The sequence below is a fragment of the Neltuma alba genome, unplaced genomic scaffold (genome assembly GCF_004799145.2).
Source record: "Neltuma alba isolate B1F8T4 unplaced genomic scaffold, ASM479914v2 tig00013435_pilon, whole genome shotgun sequence".
NCBI classification, from domain to species: Eukaryota; Viridiplantae; Streptophyta; class Magnoliopsida; order Fabales; family Fabaceae; genus Neltuma; species Neltuma alba.
The window spans coordinates 26,364-43,047 of NW_021637682.1; the positions used below are offsets into that span (position 1 = coordinate 26,364).

The 16,684-nt window shown below is 29.7% G+C and overlaps 1 pseudogene; it reads left to right on the forward strand.

Annotated features, from left to right (window-relative positions):
* Window positions 1-12,709: 12,709 nt before the first annotated feature.
* Window positions 12,710-16,045, forward strand: LOC114737358 (abscisic acid 8'-hydroxylase 4-like; annotated as a pseudogene).
* Window positions 16,046-16,684: the final 639 nt, after the last annotated feature.

Genomic DNA, 16,684 nt, shown 5'->3' on the forward strand with positions numbered 1-16,684 from the left:
AATACTATCCGTATAAATTACACTAAGACCAGAAATACTTTCTTGAAAAAAAATACCCAACATATGATATTGGTAATTATGTGAATAAACCTACATTGTTCAAAGTTACGCACACAAAGTAAAAGAAATATATGAAGTAGACTAAATAGTGACAAAATTAGATTAAAATCCCCCTGCATTAACCCCTTTGCCGTATCACAAACATATCCACCGACCTCAATAAAATACGTGATTGATGCAAGGCGCCTAATTAAGGCGACAAATGAATTAACATCATTATCATATAGAAAAAGGCTAATATATTTTTTTATCCCTCAAGTTTACCCTCAATTTAGTTTTGGTCCCTCAAATTTTAAATTATGGGTTTTAATTTTTTTGTAAAAATTATTTACAGCATTGATCCTTATAACTCAATAAAAACTTGGGCAATTTTGTCTCTTGAGTCTTGAGAGACTAAAACCTATAGTTTGTAACTGGAGAGACCAAAACCAAAATGAGAACAAATTTAAAAAACCAAAAATTATATTAATCCTATAGAAAAGTAAACTAGTTTTCCTAATCAAATATGAAAACTCAAGAGAATTTAATTTTTGAAAAAATAACACACACACACACGCACTCTCTCTCTCTCTAGCCTGCAACTTGAAATCATTTTAAAAACAAAAACTCAAAGCTTAGAGATTAGAGTAAGATAAAGAGGAGAGGTAGGGGAGTTGAGAGAAGACAAAAGGGGCTTTATTTGGCGGATATGGGTGTGTCTTGTTTTGGTAAATATGAAGTAATTATTAAGGCTATCTCTTTTTTGGATTTTTGGAATCACTCCGATATATCTCCCCCAGATCTTCTCTGATTATTACATTTATTTCTTCATATCTCCTTTTGACTGCATCAGCATCCATATCCTCCTCCTTGTCTTTATTCTCATATTCTTCCTCTGTATGTTCTCAATTCCAATCTTTCCATATATCATTTCTCTCATGAAAAAAATAATATTTAATTTTCTTAAAAAAATTGAAAAGTGGATGGTAGTGCACGGGTCAGATTATCAGTTATCTCGTTAGATAAGATGAGTCTAAAAGAAGATAGAGGAGAAAGTTGACAAGCAAAAACCGTTTTATTAGATGTATCATGTTGGAGTTATGTAATAGAAAATGCAATTTAGAAAGTAATTTAATCCTGACAGAATCAAAGGTTGTTTTTCCCCCCTCGTAGAGGAAAAGAAGTAGTATACCACAGAAAGCTTTCATGTAAATAGTACTAATTACTAAAAAGATGGTAATCATATCGAGTTGAAAACACAAAGTGGCTCATTCGTACGATAAAATTTAAGAGCTATATATTCTGTGGTTGCATCCTTATTTGTTTTGTGTGTGCGTGTGTGTTTTGCTTTTGCCTACAATGATATGAGTGTGGCTAACATGAGACAGCAATAATTATTTGTTCGAAGAAAGCAGATAAAATATGATATATGAAAATTTCATAAAACAATGGTGACAAAAGATTTCTTTTTCCTTTTATATAGGTGGTTTTGAGAAAGCCATGATTTGATTCTAGAGCAATAATTAGTATCATGACCCTTTCAAACTTTTTTAGAAGAATAATAGTAAAGGTTATAATCTTGAGTGATCAAGTTCAACATCAAAATCATTAAAACAATTTTAAAATTAACTTGTTTCAGAGCTCATCTTTTATATTTTTTGTTCGTTTTCATAATTTTAGCACTCAATTTTCCTTTTTTTCTTTTTAGTTTTCACCTTAGATGTTCAGGATTCATATTTCGTGTTTTTAGTATTATTGTCAACTGAAAACTTTAAAATTTTCAAATACCCAAAAAAAAATCATGATCTTTGGCTTCAGCGCTCGTCTTTCACAATTTCAGTATTCAGTTTTTTTTTAAATTTCTTTTGGTATTCATCTTAGATGTTTTTCAATACTCATATTTCAGTATTAAAATAAACAAAGATAAGTGTTGAAAAATATAAGAGATAAGCTGTTGAAAACATAGAAGATGACCATTGAAGAAATTAAAATATATTGAAGATGCTAATGATATATATTTATAAGTATTAAAAATGTGAAAGATGAGCATTGAAAATATAGATAATTGATGGAAAGCAGTAAAATTTTAATTCCAACCAAACCTTCGAGTTTTTTTACTAGTCGACCAAGTGTAACTATTGAAAAGATAACATTTGACTTCCCTTATTTTAAAATATTACTGCCTTTGATCCATAATGTAGTAGTTAAATAACTAGCTTATAAAGATTAATTAAAAATTAGATAAATTAATTATTTGTTAAAAATGTATATTAGTTTTCATAAAATATCATTTTTAATAATTTGCATTCAAACTAGCTACCCTTCAATGAAATTTAGCGTATGTAATCAATATATAAATAGTTAGGACCAAATCAAAACACGCCGGGGGGATTATTTCCTATATTCTGAAACGGAGAAAGCACAAGCTACATTCTTTCATATTACCTCTAATCCTAAATATAAGAACTAGTTAACTAATTTGAGTAAATTAAAAAAATAATTTAAGTTAGTTATTTATAATAAGTAGATGTTGTTTTTCCTAAAACATCCTTACTAATCAAATTTATTGGCTAGAACTATTATTATTAAAATGACTATATTAAAAAAAATAAATAAATATGATAGATAAAATAGATTGAGATCTTATATTTAGTATCAAAATAAAAATCAAACGATGTCTTATATTAAGAATTGGAGGTAGTAATTTCTTAAGCATACTTTTCTGAAAAAATATATATTTACAAAAAAAAATCTTATAAAAACTTTGTAATAACAAATTTCATAATAAAAAATAATAAGTTTCAGGTGTTCAGTGTTTGTTATTGAGACTTTTAATTTTAACGATTATCTTCGTTGTCTGGAATCTCCTGATAATTCTCCTCATAAAAGATCAATTACCTTACCTTACATATATATCTCTATGAATCATCATCATGTCTGACGACTTACTTTCACGAGATTCTCCCAGATCTTTTCATCTTGTTTTCACCATCTGCACCATCATACTCTAAAATATGCTCATATCTTTTCATCTTGTTTTCACTGTTCATCTTATTTCTGTTCGTTGTAATGCTTTTCTTCAGCCATTCCCCATTCCTGTTCCTATTGTGGCCGGCATCTCCTTTCTCACGTCAATTTCGATCCAATTACTTTTTCTAATCCTATATATGACTCATTTGTCAAAAAAGCCTGGCTTTAAATATAGATCACTCATAGAATAATTAATGATATTTTCTTTTCCAAATTTTACCTATGTTAAATATAATAAAGGATATGTGTGAGTAAAAATATACAGCATATTTTTTCAATACAAAAAATATGAAAAATATTATCAATTTAATATTCCCACGATCCTATTTATGAGTTATTTCCAATATGTTTCATACATACCAAGAAAAATCTTAAATTTGATTAACTCTCATTTAAAATTTGACAAATTTTCAACTTTATCCTTATTTAATATACATTATATCTTGTCTAAACAAAATCAACATAATAATAAATAAACAATAAAATTGTACATCTATACAAAAAATTTTTCTAAATACCTTATAAATAGGATCAAAAAATATCTTCTAAATAGGACTAAAGGAGTATATCTTTTAGTATGTGAGAATGAGTTATAAGTAAGCTACGTATAAAACCACCATATGGTATTTTTCATCATTTAATATGATGTTAAATTCAAATATTATGATTATCTAATACAATTAAGTTGCTGTTTATTTAGATTCAAATATTCTTCAAAATTATATATAAGAAACCGGTTTCTTGCACTCAACAAGTTATGATTGCCAAACACAATCGTACCAGTCGTTCATTTTCACCCATCTAAAAATGAACAACCCGACCTCTTTTTCATTCACCTAAATATGGGAAAACAGCAACAAAGCAAAGTGGGAAGTGGGACCCGACACGGAGGCGAATCCAACGGTGGACTGTGCTGGTAAGGTTGCGGAGAGTCCCACAACATGCCAGCAGCTTCTCGTCTGGCTCCGAACTCGCTAGGTCTGGACCACCATCCACTTGACACGTGTCGGTATGCCAGCTCAGCTTGATGCGACGTGGGGGCCCCGTACCACCTGACCTCAGAGAATCCCCGCGTATGGACCATTCACCGAGGCTTCGTGAAGCTTCCACGTGGGCAGGTTGCCGTACGCAAGGTGATGGCCATTGGATCAGGGAAAGTCCGGGACAAGGAACGGCCACGAATTTGTGAGCTGTAATGCACCGCCGGGTCTGTGGGCCCTACCGGGCCACATGACCAATCGCCGGCCAAGCGAGATTCGCCTTTAAATCCTCCAGGATTGCGATGTGACACTAGTTATCCCCTTCTGCCGGAATCAAGCAGATTAAAAAAAATTAATTAAATTAATTATTTATAATAAATAAGTGTTTTTTTAAATATCTTTACTAATTATATGTATTAATTATAATTAATATTTAATAAAACTTTTAAGTATGTAACTACTACAAGAACTATCTTAAAAATAAATAAATACGAAAAATAAACTATACTAAAATCTTATATTTATGATTAAATTGAATGTCAAACTAACTTTTATAATTAGTAATATGTAAAATCCAATAGGTATTAAAACAGGCTTCCATATGAGGATTTGAGGCTTTTTTAAAATTCTGAATACAGAAGGTAACTTCTTGGAAAATGATATCAAAATGACAGCTAAATTTGAAAATCCACGTTTGGTCATTTAAATAATAAAAAAAAATTTTGAGCACACATAACCAAATTGAGATTTTGAAATTTGTTAAAAAGACTAAATTGTCCTTTAATTTTTTTTAAAAAAAATCAAGCACCCTCAACAGTGAGTCACCAGAGCTCCAGTGACCGACAAATTTTTTTTGAGATTTTTTTAAAGTCTAGTAATGTGATTAACAAGTTCGTTATAGCATTTAATAATAGATTTTTCAAGAAATTCAAAAACTGGTATTTTTACAACTTTAGTAACGTAGTTCATAAGTTCTTTAACATTATTAACAAATTTAATATAACAGTTAATAACAGGTTTTTCAGAAAATTCAAAAAGCGGTATTTTTACAACTTTAATAATGCGATTATTAAGTCATGTAACATTATTAACAACTCCCATAATGCTATTAACAACTCTAATAATAAGTCATGTAATGATATTAACAACTTTCATAACCATAGTGATTACCGAATAAATGAAAATTTTTTTGTTATGCAATCTTTATGGGAAGCTAACATTAAGAACATCAACCTTCATAGAAAATGTTGTTAATGGCGTTACAAGAGTTGTTGATATCGTTACATAACTTGTTAACCGCATTACTGAAGTTGTAAAAATGCCACTTTTTGAATTTCCTGAAAAACTTGTTGTTAATTACTATATTGAACTTGTTAATAGCATTAAAGAACCTGTCAAACGTGTTACTAATGTTGTAAAAATGTCAATTTTTAAATTTCTTGAAAAACTTGTTGTTAAATGTTATAACAAACTTGTTGATCACATTACGGGACTTGAAAAAATTCCAAAAAAATAGTTGTCGCCGGCCACCAGAGCTCAAGCAACTAGCCGCCCACCTAAACCCAGGTGTTGACCACCAGTGCTAGAGCTTCGGTGACTGCCAGTCGATGAGAGTGCTTCCTGGGTTTTTAAAAAAAAAATTAAAAAGCAATTTGGTGTTTTCCGTAAATTTCAAAATCATAATGTGGGTATGCGTGCTCAAATAGGGATTTTCATTATTTAGAAGACCAAATAGAAATTTTTAAATTCATTTTCCCTAACTTCTTTCAAAAAGTAAGGTGTCAAAAGAAAATAAAAATTAAGCTCGAAATTTATAGAAGTAAAGTAATAAATTTCATAAATAAAAACATCTTAATTCAAAGATCAAAATTGTCGCTAATATTTTTGCAGTTTCATAATTTTCTGTCATTCAACTTTTTAATTTCTTTATTCAGAATATTCCTGTAATAATGAGTGATATGACATGACTTCATGAAATACAAATCTTATGAGAAATAATATATCCTAAATTTTAAAAAATATTAATATTTTACAAATCTCATTCATAGTTTTGATATTTTAAAGTTCTTTTTTTTCAAATTTTTTTAATGTTATCTTTTACGAAACTTGAATTTCTAATTAATTTCTATAAATTAAATATGCATTTCGTTTCATGAAAAATAATAAAATCATGCCTTTTCCCGATTTCCAGTATAAAACCAGAAATGTCATGACATTATATTATTGAGAAAAAGAGTAGCATTCTCTTGACTGTTGCATTATTAGGAACCTCATTCTCAATTCCTCGTTTTCAAGTTTATTTCCTTTTAGAATGTTTCTGAAATGCTAAATAAACTGTATAGCTTCATTTTTTTGGGATATATAAGAAAAAAATACATCAAGAAAATAAGAGTTTTACATGCCATAATAAGTTAGAGTGCAAATGGATTTGCTCAAAAACATAAGAAAAGAAGATAAATAGAATATTTTGACAGACATGTACGAGAAATTATAAAATAATGATAAAATTTCCTGTCGAGTTATGTCAATTAACTGTGAAGAAGAACTATATAGCTTCTTTCTCACAAGACAATAGCGTGTGTATGTATATAACAAATACGAAAATAGTAACTCATTGATGAAATATTAATACAATATTTGATTTTCACCAAAAAAAAAATATTTTAGAGATAAAATAATTACATCTACGAATAATATAGGTGTATAATAACACAATAAGTATGCAAACCTTTTTTAAAAAAATTAAGGACAATTAAACGCGCACACCCTGCAACTAAGTGCACGATAGAATTATGACGTCAAATTCAACTAAGACACACGTCTCAATCCCCCCAAACAGAAAACAATATTATAAGAAAAGAAAATAGACATGCATCTTAATTTAGGTTTTCGTCTATAACGCAACGGGCATCAAAGTTTTGATTAGTTGCTGGTCAACCAAAAAAAAAAGTTTTGATTAGTACAAATTTCCTTGATGAGAAGAAGACTATTATTTCACATGTTTTGGCTAGGAACTAATTTGAAGGCTCTACATTTTTAATCTTTAATAATTCTTTATTATGTAGAAGGCCAACAAAATTATTATTTATTAAGTAAACAAGATATTATCTGAGTCCCCTACACCTAAATTTTATAAATCATATATTTATCAATTATTAAGAAGACATATGACATTTTTCTATATTTAAAAAAATTAGTATGGGTTTTGCATGTTGCACGAAATAAAAAAAAGAATAATTTGTATTATCCTATGACTCATGAAACAATGGGTTAATCTATTAATTTATCTTATATGATGAAATAATAATTCTAAAATGAAAATGTCAGTCATGATTTTCAAGTTGACAAAATGACGATGTTTGGCTCATCCATATGGATTCCTTCGAGTACAATTCGAATATTGCACGGGCCATTATTTGCTCTCAAATTTTCACGTACAATTCGAATAGCGTTCCAACATAAATTTTAAAGAAATATAATTGTATATGATTTTTGAGATCAGGCTTGCGCAATTATAGATTTATATTTAGAAAATATATATATATTATTAGTGAATTGGCACCTTTGACATTTGATGAAAAGAAGGAGACGGACTGTAACGAAGGGCAGTGAGAATTGTGCAGCAGAATGAATCATGGGACACAACGTAAAAGAGAGGGAAATTAATTACGGTAGGGATTTCGAAGGCACGCGTCTGTCCTATGTCTATTCTTTGCTTTTATGACTTTCTTGTCCCCTTCCGCTCCTGGCAGATCAAACACCCTCCCATATTCCCCACTTATGTTTAATTCCTTTGCCTCTTCAATTGATTCCTGTTTCTGTTAAGGAAAAGTTGTTTAAGTGGTAGAGCGTGACCCATTATACTTGGACGGTGTTTTAAACTCTAATTTTGTGTTGATATATTTACGTGCATGTATAAACTACACATATTAAAAGTATTCTCTCTGATTTAAAATATAAGCTAAACTTTATTAAAAGGACTTAGTTTTTTTTATAAGATAATATTTACTTTTGTCTAAGTATTTAATGAGTTTTTTTTTAATTTTATACCCAAATATTCTATTTCCTCTTTGATTCATTTATTACATCTTTTACTTATTATTTTTATTAATAGGGGCATACTTGCAAAAAAAAAATGCCTTACATATTTATTGTTTAAAACTGATTTAGCCTAATTTCATAATGAACGTGAATGGATAAAATTTAGCTTATATTTTAAACTAGAGTAAGTATGATGCTCTTTGTGCTAAATCGAACACTCTCTCCGGTTCTAAATAGGGTATAGTTAGAGATTTATTTTAATTTTAAGTATAATATTTTTATCTACTCTATCTTCTAAATTTATAATTTTTTATTATTCTTATTGATTTTGCATGTTAAGAAATTTCCATCAAATTCCAAAGCAAATAATTTTTTTTTGCCAAGTGATGCAAATGATAGAAGATGGTATTGTTTAAAAAAAAAAACAGCACATATTTTTTTACAAATAAATCATTTAACATATTTTTTAAAAACTTCAAATTAGTTATTTAACTCATATATTGAAGATATAAGAAAGTATATGTCATACATATGTTACGAGTTTTGATGAGTAATACTCCTATAGTTCTCAATGTAAGACTTAGTTAAGTATAAAACCTTAATCTATTTTATTTATTATATTTATCATTGCTTCCAAAATTAATTTATCTACTATGTAAACTGATATATAATATAATTAATGTTTTATAGGGGTATTTTAAAGAGATCATATTATATTTCTCATAATTAAATAATTTTTTTAATTTTTTTAATATACTCAAATTAATTAAGTATTGCTTACATTAAGGATGTGAGGAGTGAAAACTAATAGTTAAACCCGAAAATTAATTTGAAAGGTTAATCGAAACACTACAGACCTTCAAATTCAATTCGTCACACACACAGAAAAGGAAAATAAAAGGACAATTTTATCAGGTGAACCATCGGCAAAACCATGTTAAGCATATGCTCAACTTATATATTTTAAGATTTTAATACTAGCTCCGGTACTTAATATAGAATCTTGTTTAATTTTTATTTTGGTCCTAAATATAAGACTCCAATCCATTTTGTCTCTAATATTTATGTATTTTTTTCCGAGATAGTCCTTCTAATAATGGTAGTTCTAGTCAATGCACCTGATTAACAAGGATATTTTAGGAAAGACAACACCTATTTATGACAAATAACTAACTTAATTTCTTTCTTTAATCTCCTTAAATTAGTCAACCAGCTTTTATAATTAGGACCAGAGATAGTATATCATTTAATATATTTTTTAATATCTCTACATTAGTTTTCTAATTTTTTTAAATATTAAGTACAATAGATATTACTATCTTCGGTCTTTAGTATAAGATCTAGTTTGACTTTGAACTTGGTCTTGAATATAAAACTCCTATTCACTTTGTCTCTCATATTTATCTATTTTTTTTAAAATAGTTCTCGTAGTAATATTTCATTAAATTTTAGTTTTAGCTAATACATATGATTAGGAAGGATATTTTAAAAAAACATCTATTTATTACAAATAACTTACTTAACAAACTTATTTAATCCACTCAAATTAGTCAACTAACTCTTATATTACAAACTAGAGGTAGTATTTGATTTGCATGACTATTTTGTTTATTTTCTACTTATCAATAGAGACAAGAGAAACAGTATGGATCTGACCTTGATTTGGAATTGCACTGTGCGGAGGATAACTAGGACCCTATTTGTCATCACAATTGAAATCACTTATAAACACGTTTCACGTAAGTTGAGACAAAACTCTTCTTACATATTTATCTCGTATTCTATAAATCACAATTGAAAAGTTACTTATAAACTATTCCAAATGGGCTCTAAGATGAGATCATGAACTGTTGACAAAATCAACGGTTCAGGTTTTACTTATACTACCTCGATCCCAATTATAAAATACTGTCTGTAGTGTATTATAAACAAAATCTTATAATTAAAATTAGATGTAGTAATTTATATTTCTAGCTTTCATTTGACCGGGTAACCATTTTGTTTATTTAGGGACGGTCCTGATTTTGAGATGGACCTAACGTGATGGTGTTATAAATATAATAGTCTGTGTCACGGTCAACAATGATAGTCAAGTCAAGACACTTTTTGATTTCTTATGTTTTGTGGTAATTTAGAAATAATTTTTGTGGTTATTTTTAAATAAGTAAATGTTTAAAAATTTTAAATAGGAATAGATCATGCATCATTGATCTATTCTTAGTATTTAACAAAAGAAAAATCAGAAATTGATGAATTATTATTTTTATGTAAAATTTTAGGGAAAATCCTAGCAAAATGAATGTTGAGTTTTAAAATTTCAAATCAGTATTGGTTACAACACTCGTAAAGAAAATAACTATACTCGAAAAGCAAATACAACACATTTTTACAGCAATTATTGATTTAAAATTTTAAAATTCAACAGTGATTTTTTAAAGATTTTTCAAAATTTTATTAATCATGTTACTATTTGAATTACTAAAAATTGTTATGAAGAGTAAAATAGTGTTGCCAAATTTATTTCTAAACAAAAAGTGAACATATTTTTAATGAATTTGCTAGTGATTTCTTTTTCCCGCTAAGCACAGATACCTTTTTATTGAAGATAATTTTGTTCGAATTTGACACGTATTTTAAAATTTCCAGCTTGTAACAGTTTTTGTTTCCATATAATTAGGTGGAGGCTTCTAAACAAACAAAATCTGAGTGGTCCGAAAATTATTTGTTTCATATTTATTCTGAAACAGAAATAACACCATCACACATCCATTCAGTGATATAGTTCACGAATTTTTTGTTATATTCATTGATGTAGTCAATATATATAGTTAACTAATTTTCAGTTATATTCATTGAGATAGTTAATATAGTTAACGAATTTTCCGGTCTATTCATTGATATAGTTAACAAATTTTCGATTGGTTCTAATTTCATGTGCGTTTGGCCCAAACTATAATTTTCAAACCTCAGTTTCGATCAAACAAAAAATAGCCACTCTAGTTATACTCCGTTGATTCTTAAATATAAGAATTTGATAATTAATTTAAGAAGGTTAAAATTAATTACGTTTGTTATTTGTTAAAAAAATAATGTGTTGGTTTTTGTAAGATATCATTATTTCAATCATTTGTAATGGAAATTACTCCCATATACAAACACGTGATACCTGGGTTCTTAATATAAAAACTAGTTAACAAATCTAAATAGATTAAAAAAAACTAATTACGTTAGTTGTTTGTGATAAATATGTGTTGTCTTTTTTAAAATTTCTTTATTGATAATATGTATCAGCTAAAACTACACTTTTAATATGTATAACTACTACAATGACTATCTTAAAAATAAATAAATATAAGAGACAGAATAAATAGAGATCTTATATTTAGGACTAAATTGAATATCAAACTAGTTATTGTATTAAAAATCACATGTAGTATTTAATATGTTCAATCAATAAATATAATTTGGTAAAAATATTATAAACTTGAGAGATAAAATAGGCCAAGATTTCACATTTAATAACAAAGCATAGCTTTATTAGCTCTTATATTTTTTTCATAAGTACAATCATCCTCCTATTGGAGGTAAGTCTACTCGATAATATATCGAGTATTAAACGTGAGTACTTTTTTTCAGCAACAATTCAGACTTTGATTTGCCAAAATGTAAAAACTACTTTTTTTTTTTACTATACCTAATTTAACTTGAGTTTGGAAAATGAACAAAGTCGTTATTTGTATCCAAACATATCCAGACAATCCAAACAAGAAGGAAAGATCCAACCAACTTTTTGTGGTTTTTAAATTTACTAAGTTATCGTATTATTTATTTATTTATTTAGTCTGTATCCAGGCCTCGAAGATAAATAAAAATTTTAATTTCAATTCTCGAGATAAACTTGTTCTCTATTGTTAAATCTTAATTCACCGTCTTTAGTCATGGAGTTTTCTGTTGCGGAACCAGTTTGGTGCTCGTTATTTTATGGAAACGTATTGAAATTTATTACGTGGTTTCTAAAAATAATATAATTTCTGGCCAATAGAAATTGTTTAGGGAAAATGACAAATAAAGACCCCTGAATTACCAAAATTACACAGAGGTCACCTGAATAAGTAAAATTACCATGAAGGACCCAGTCCCATATTGTAAATATGAAATCTTGGCAAAATATCTAAAATACCCCTCAGTTAAATTGTGATTTAGTTTATTGAAGTTTTGTAATCAGCTAAAGTAAACTTGTTATTTCCCATAGTCAACTTGTCATTTAGCATACCTTCAATCAAGTTGTGATTTGATCTACTGAAATTATTATTCGTTAAAGTGAACTTATTATTTCCTATAGTCAACTTGTCATTTGACTGGGGGTATTTTAGACATTTCATCAAGATTTCATATTTACAATATGAGACTGGGTCCCTCATAGTAATTTTGTTTATTTAGGTGACCTCTGCGTAATTTCAGTAATTTGGGGGTATTTGTTTGTAATTTTCCCAATTGTTTAATGGCGGAAGCTGCCAGTCCTTCCCAAAGGCTTCTATATAAACCACTCCTCTTACCTCAGCCTAACGTCTCAGCCAAAGTCATCGGTGCTCACACGAAGACGCCCATAATCTTCTTTCGCTTCAACATTTATCCATATCAACAAATCCACATATCCACAAAGCAGAGAGAGAGAGAGAGAGAGAAGGTGGTGCATGTGTATGGAGATTTCTGCTATATTTCTGATATACACCATCATCTTCCTCTCTTCGTCATGCTTCCTCTTCCTCTCTTATCATCCCTCCATGAGAAAAGACGACAACCTCAAGAACTCGCCGCCAAACTCCCTCCTGGTTCAATGGGTTGGCCTTACGTCGGAGAAACTCTTCAACTCTACTCGGAAAATCCCAATCGCTTCTTCGCTTCCAAACAGAAAAGGTTCCATATCTATCTCCCTCACACACACACACACACACATATATAAACATAGCTCACTTCTTCTCATCAGTTTCTCACACACGTGTCTGTCTCTTAGCTTCCATGAAACCTATTATAACTTGAAGCTTTTTGTGCTGCAGATATGGAGAAATCTTCAAGACGCACATACTAGGGTGTCCCTGTGTGATGCTGGCGAGTCCTGAGGCTGCGAGGTTCGTGTTGGTGACTCACGCGAACCTGTTCAAACCCACATATCCTAAAAGCAAAGAGAGATTGATTGGTCCTTCTGCATTATTCTTTCACCAAGGAGATTACCATTTTCGCCTCAGGAAGCTCGTCCAGGCTTCTCTTTCCCCAGAAAGCATCAGAAAACTCATACCAGATATCGAATCCGCAGCCATTTCTGCTCTCCACTCCTGGGCTTCTCCTCCCGATCAAGTCATCAACGTCTTCCACGAGATGAAAAAGGTTTGTCTCAGTCTCTTCTGTTTCTGTGCTTTTGTCAGTTTTCTGTGAATATATAAAGATCACATGAACTGTTAGCTGAAAGAGGAAATTTTGAATTTGAGAGATTTTCAACTGTGGCATTGGGGTTAGTTTTTGGCTTATTCGTTGTAATTTATCACACGCATGGCGTTGGATTTTGTTTTCATTTGTGGGGCTACATACTAATAATTTCGATGCATTATTACTGCTTTATTATGTCCCCTTTGACAGTTCTCTTTCAACATCGGCATCCTGTCTGTGTTTGGTCACTTGGATAGCAATTATAGAGATCGGCTCAAGGAGAACTATACCATTGTAGACAAAGGTTACAATTCCTTCCCAACCAGCATCCCCGGAACTGCTTATTCCAAGGCTCTCCTGGTAAGAACTATTTCATTTCATGTACATATATACTACCTCTTGTCTTAATTATAAGAACTAGTTGACTAATTTAAGAAGATTAAGGAAATAAGTTAAGTTAAGTTAGTTATTTGTAATAAACAGGTGTTGTCTTTTCTAAAATATCCTTACTAATCAAATGTGTTAGTTAGAACTATTATTATTAGAAAAGCTACCTTGAAAAAAATATATAAATATTAGAGATAAAATAGATTAGGCCTTATATTTATAATCAAAATAAAAGTTAGACAATGTCTTATAATAAAGATCGGAAGTAGTACCTTAATAAAATTTTACCCTAAATTACATATTGGTTGACTGTTCAATACATAATCATATTTTATATTAATTATAGTATTGATCTCAATGTATAATTTTTATATTAACACGAAAAAAAAGTGTTTATGCATACAGTAATAACTACATTCATAGGTAAAATAACATCCAACACTTCCTAATGTTATTTGCTAATACTATCCAACACCCTAACCTTATTTATGATGCATTCAACATCCTAAACTATAAATAGAATTAGGATGTTGGATGAAACTAAACAATATTATCAGGAGACTAGAAAAATAATATCAGAGTGCTGGATGCTACTTTATCTTACATTGATCTTTATACATAATAAACTTCTCTTTGTATCACTTTGATATGATATTGTAGTTTTGTCAATATTGAACTGATGTCAACAAAAGTACTGATATAATTTGTTATTGGGGGATTTTGGTGAAATATGTGAAGGCAAGGAAGAGAATAAATGACATAATTAGTGAGCTCATTAGGAAGTGGAAAGAGCAAAGGTTGATGGAGAATGAACTATTGGGGCACATGTTGAATTACAAGGACAACAAGGGCCAAGCTCTAAGTGATGATCAGATTGCTGATAACATAATAGGAGTCCTATTTGCCGCCCAGGACACAACAGCCAGTGTCCTCACATGGATCCTCAAGTATCTTCACGATGACCAGAAGCTTCTTGAAGCTGTAAAGGTAACATATCTATAAAGAGATTTGTCATATCCAAGTAGGCCATATCTATAAAACTGTGTTTGAATTTATATATTCAATAATAACATCGCTGTACGTGCGGTGTATTTAATCATTAACTGGTCAACAATAATTGCGATGCAGATAGAACAAATGGCAATTTACGAAGCCAACGAGCAAGGGAAGAAGCCCTTAACTTGGGGTCAGACTAGAAACATGCCCATTACATATAGGGTACGTGGTCCTACACTACTAACTACAGTTTCCTAGGTAGCTAGGTTTGAGGGTCCTGTTTTGTTTTTCGTGTTTCTTTCATGAATTGGTTTCCTCAACATCAGGATACTGTTTTAATTCGCAGGTGATACAAGAGAGCCTGAGGATGGCTAGTATTATTTCCTTTACCTTCAGGGAAGCTGTAGAAGATGTAGTGTACAAAGGTAAGATTATTATGAATTCTAGTCTTTTCGGTTCGACATAACTAATGTTAATTTGACTATGAATTGGTAAATAATATGTTTTACTATTAATTGACTGTTCAGGATATTTGATCCCCAAGGGATGGAAAGTGATGCCACTGTTCAGGAATATCCATCATAATCCAGAACTTTTCCCCGCTCCTCAAAGTTTTGACCCATCCAGATTTGAGGTAGGCTGCATATATGAAGAATAAATAAAAACTATAATTTGATTTGATTTTTCTTTTACAGAGGAAAATCTCAATTGCATTTTGATTCGTGTATGGATCATGCAGGTTCCTCCAAAGGCCAATACGTTTATGCCATTTGGAAATGGAGTACACTCTTGTCCTGGAAATGAGCTGGCCAAGTTGAATATGCTCATCTTTATCCACCATTTGGTGACCAAATTTAGGTAATAACTCTTTTATCCTTCATTACTCTGAATTTTTTTTCCCAAAAATAATCATACACCTATTTTTTAATTAGTCTCATATTTCTTGTAAAATTCGATAAGTTTCATAGATAATAAAATTAGACATGTATATTACTTATAATTTTTAAACAGTATAAGAAGGGTGATTAATAATTTTTGCTTGGTTTGCAGGTGGGAACTGATGCGAAATGAGAAGGGAATTCAATACAGCCCGTTTCCAGTGCCTCTACACGGTCTTCCTGCAAGATTTTGGAAGAACTAATTAATTAATTAATATATATTATATATGTTATTATTGGTCTCTTTTTAATTACTTCTCCGGTCCTAAATATGAAACTCATTTTGTCGTACAAAATTGCACTACAAAATTTGTTTTATATTTAGGACTGAGGAGAGTATTAATTTACTATTTACATATTGCATTCCACTACCTATAAAAAGCCCCTTCCATATATATATATATGAATCCATCCTCCTTAATTAACCCGACTCGACCCGAACAAAGCCTCTAGTTTTCAAGTGAGGTTCATTTATATATCTAAGGTCTTTGTAACGCCTTCGCTATTATTTGTACGTTTCTACCTATTGTAATTGTGAGTGCTGAGATATTATAAATATATGCACAGTTTCAAGCATGCATTTATTCTCAGTGTATGCTGTTTTATTAATGATTAATACATAATTGATTTTTTTTGTAACTACTCTATATTGAATTTAAATTTTATTATTTGTATCCAAAAAAAATTTAATTTTATTAATATATACACAGTTTCAAGCATGCATTTATTTCGGGAAGATTTTAAATTAGGAAAAAGTATAACAATTATTTTGGAAGCGCAATAGACAAGTTTGTTTTCTTCACAACATTTTTAAATTCTTAAAATTTTTAATATTATCAATATACCAGT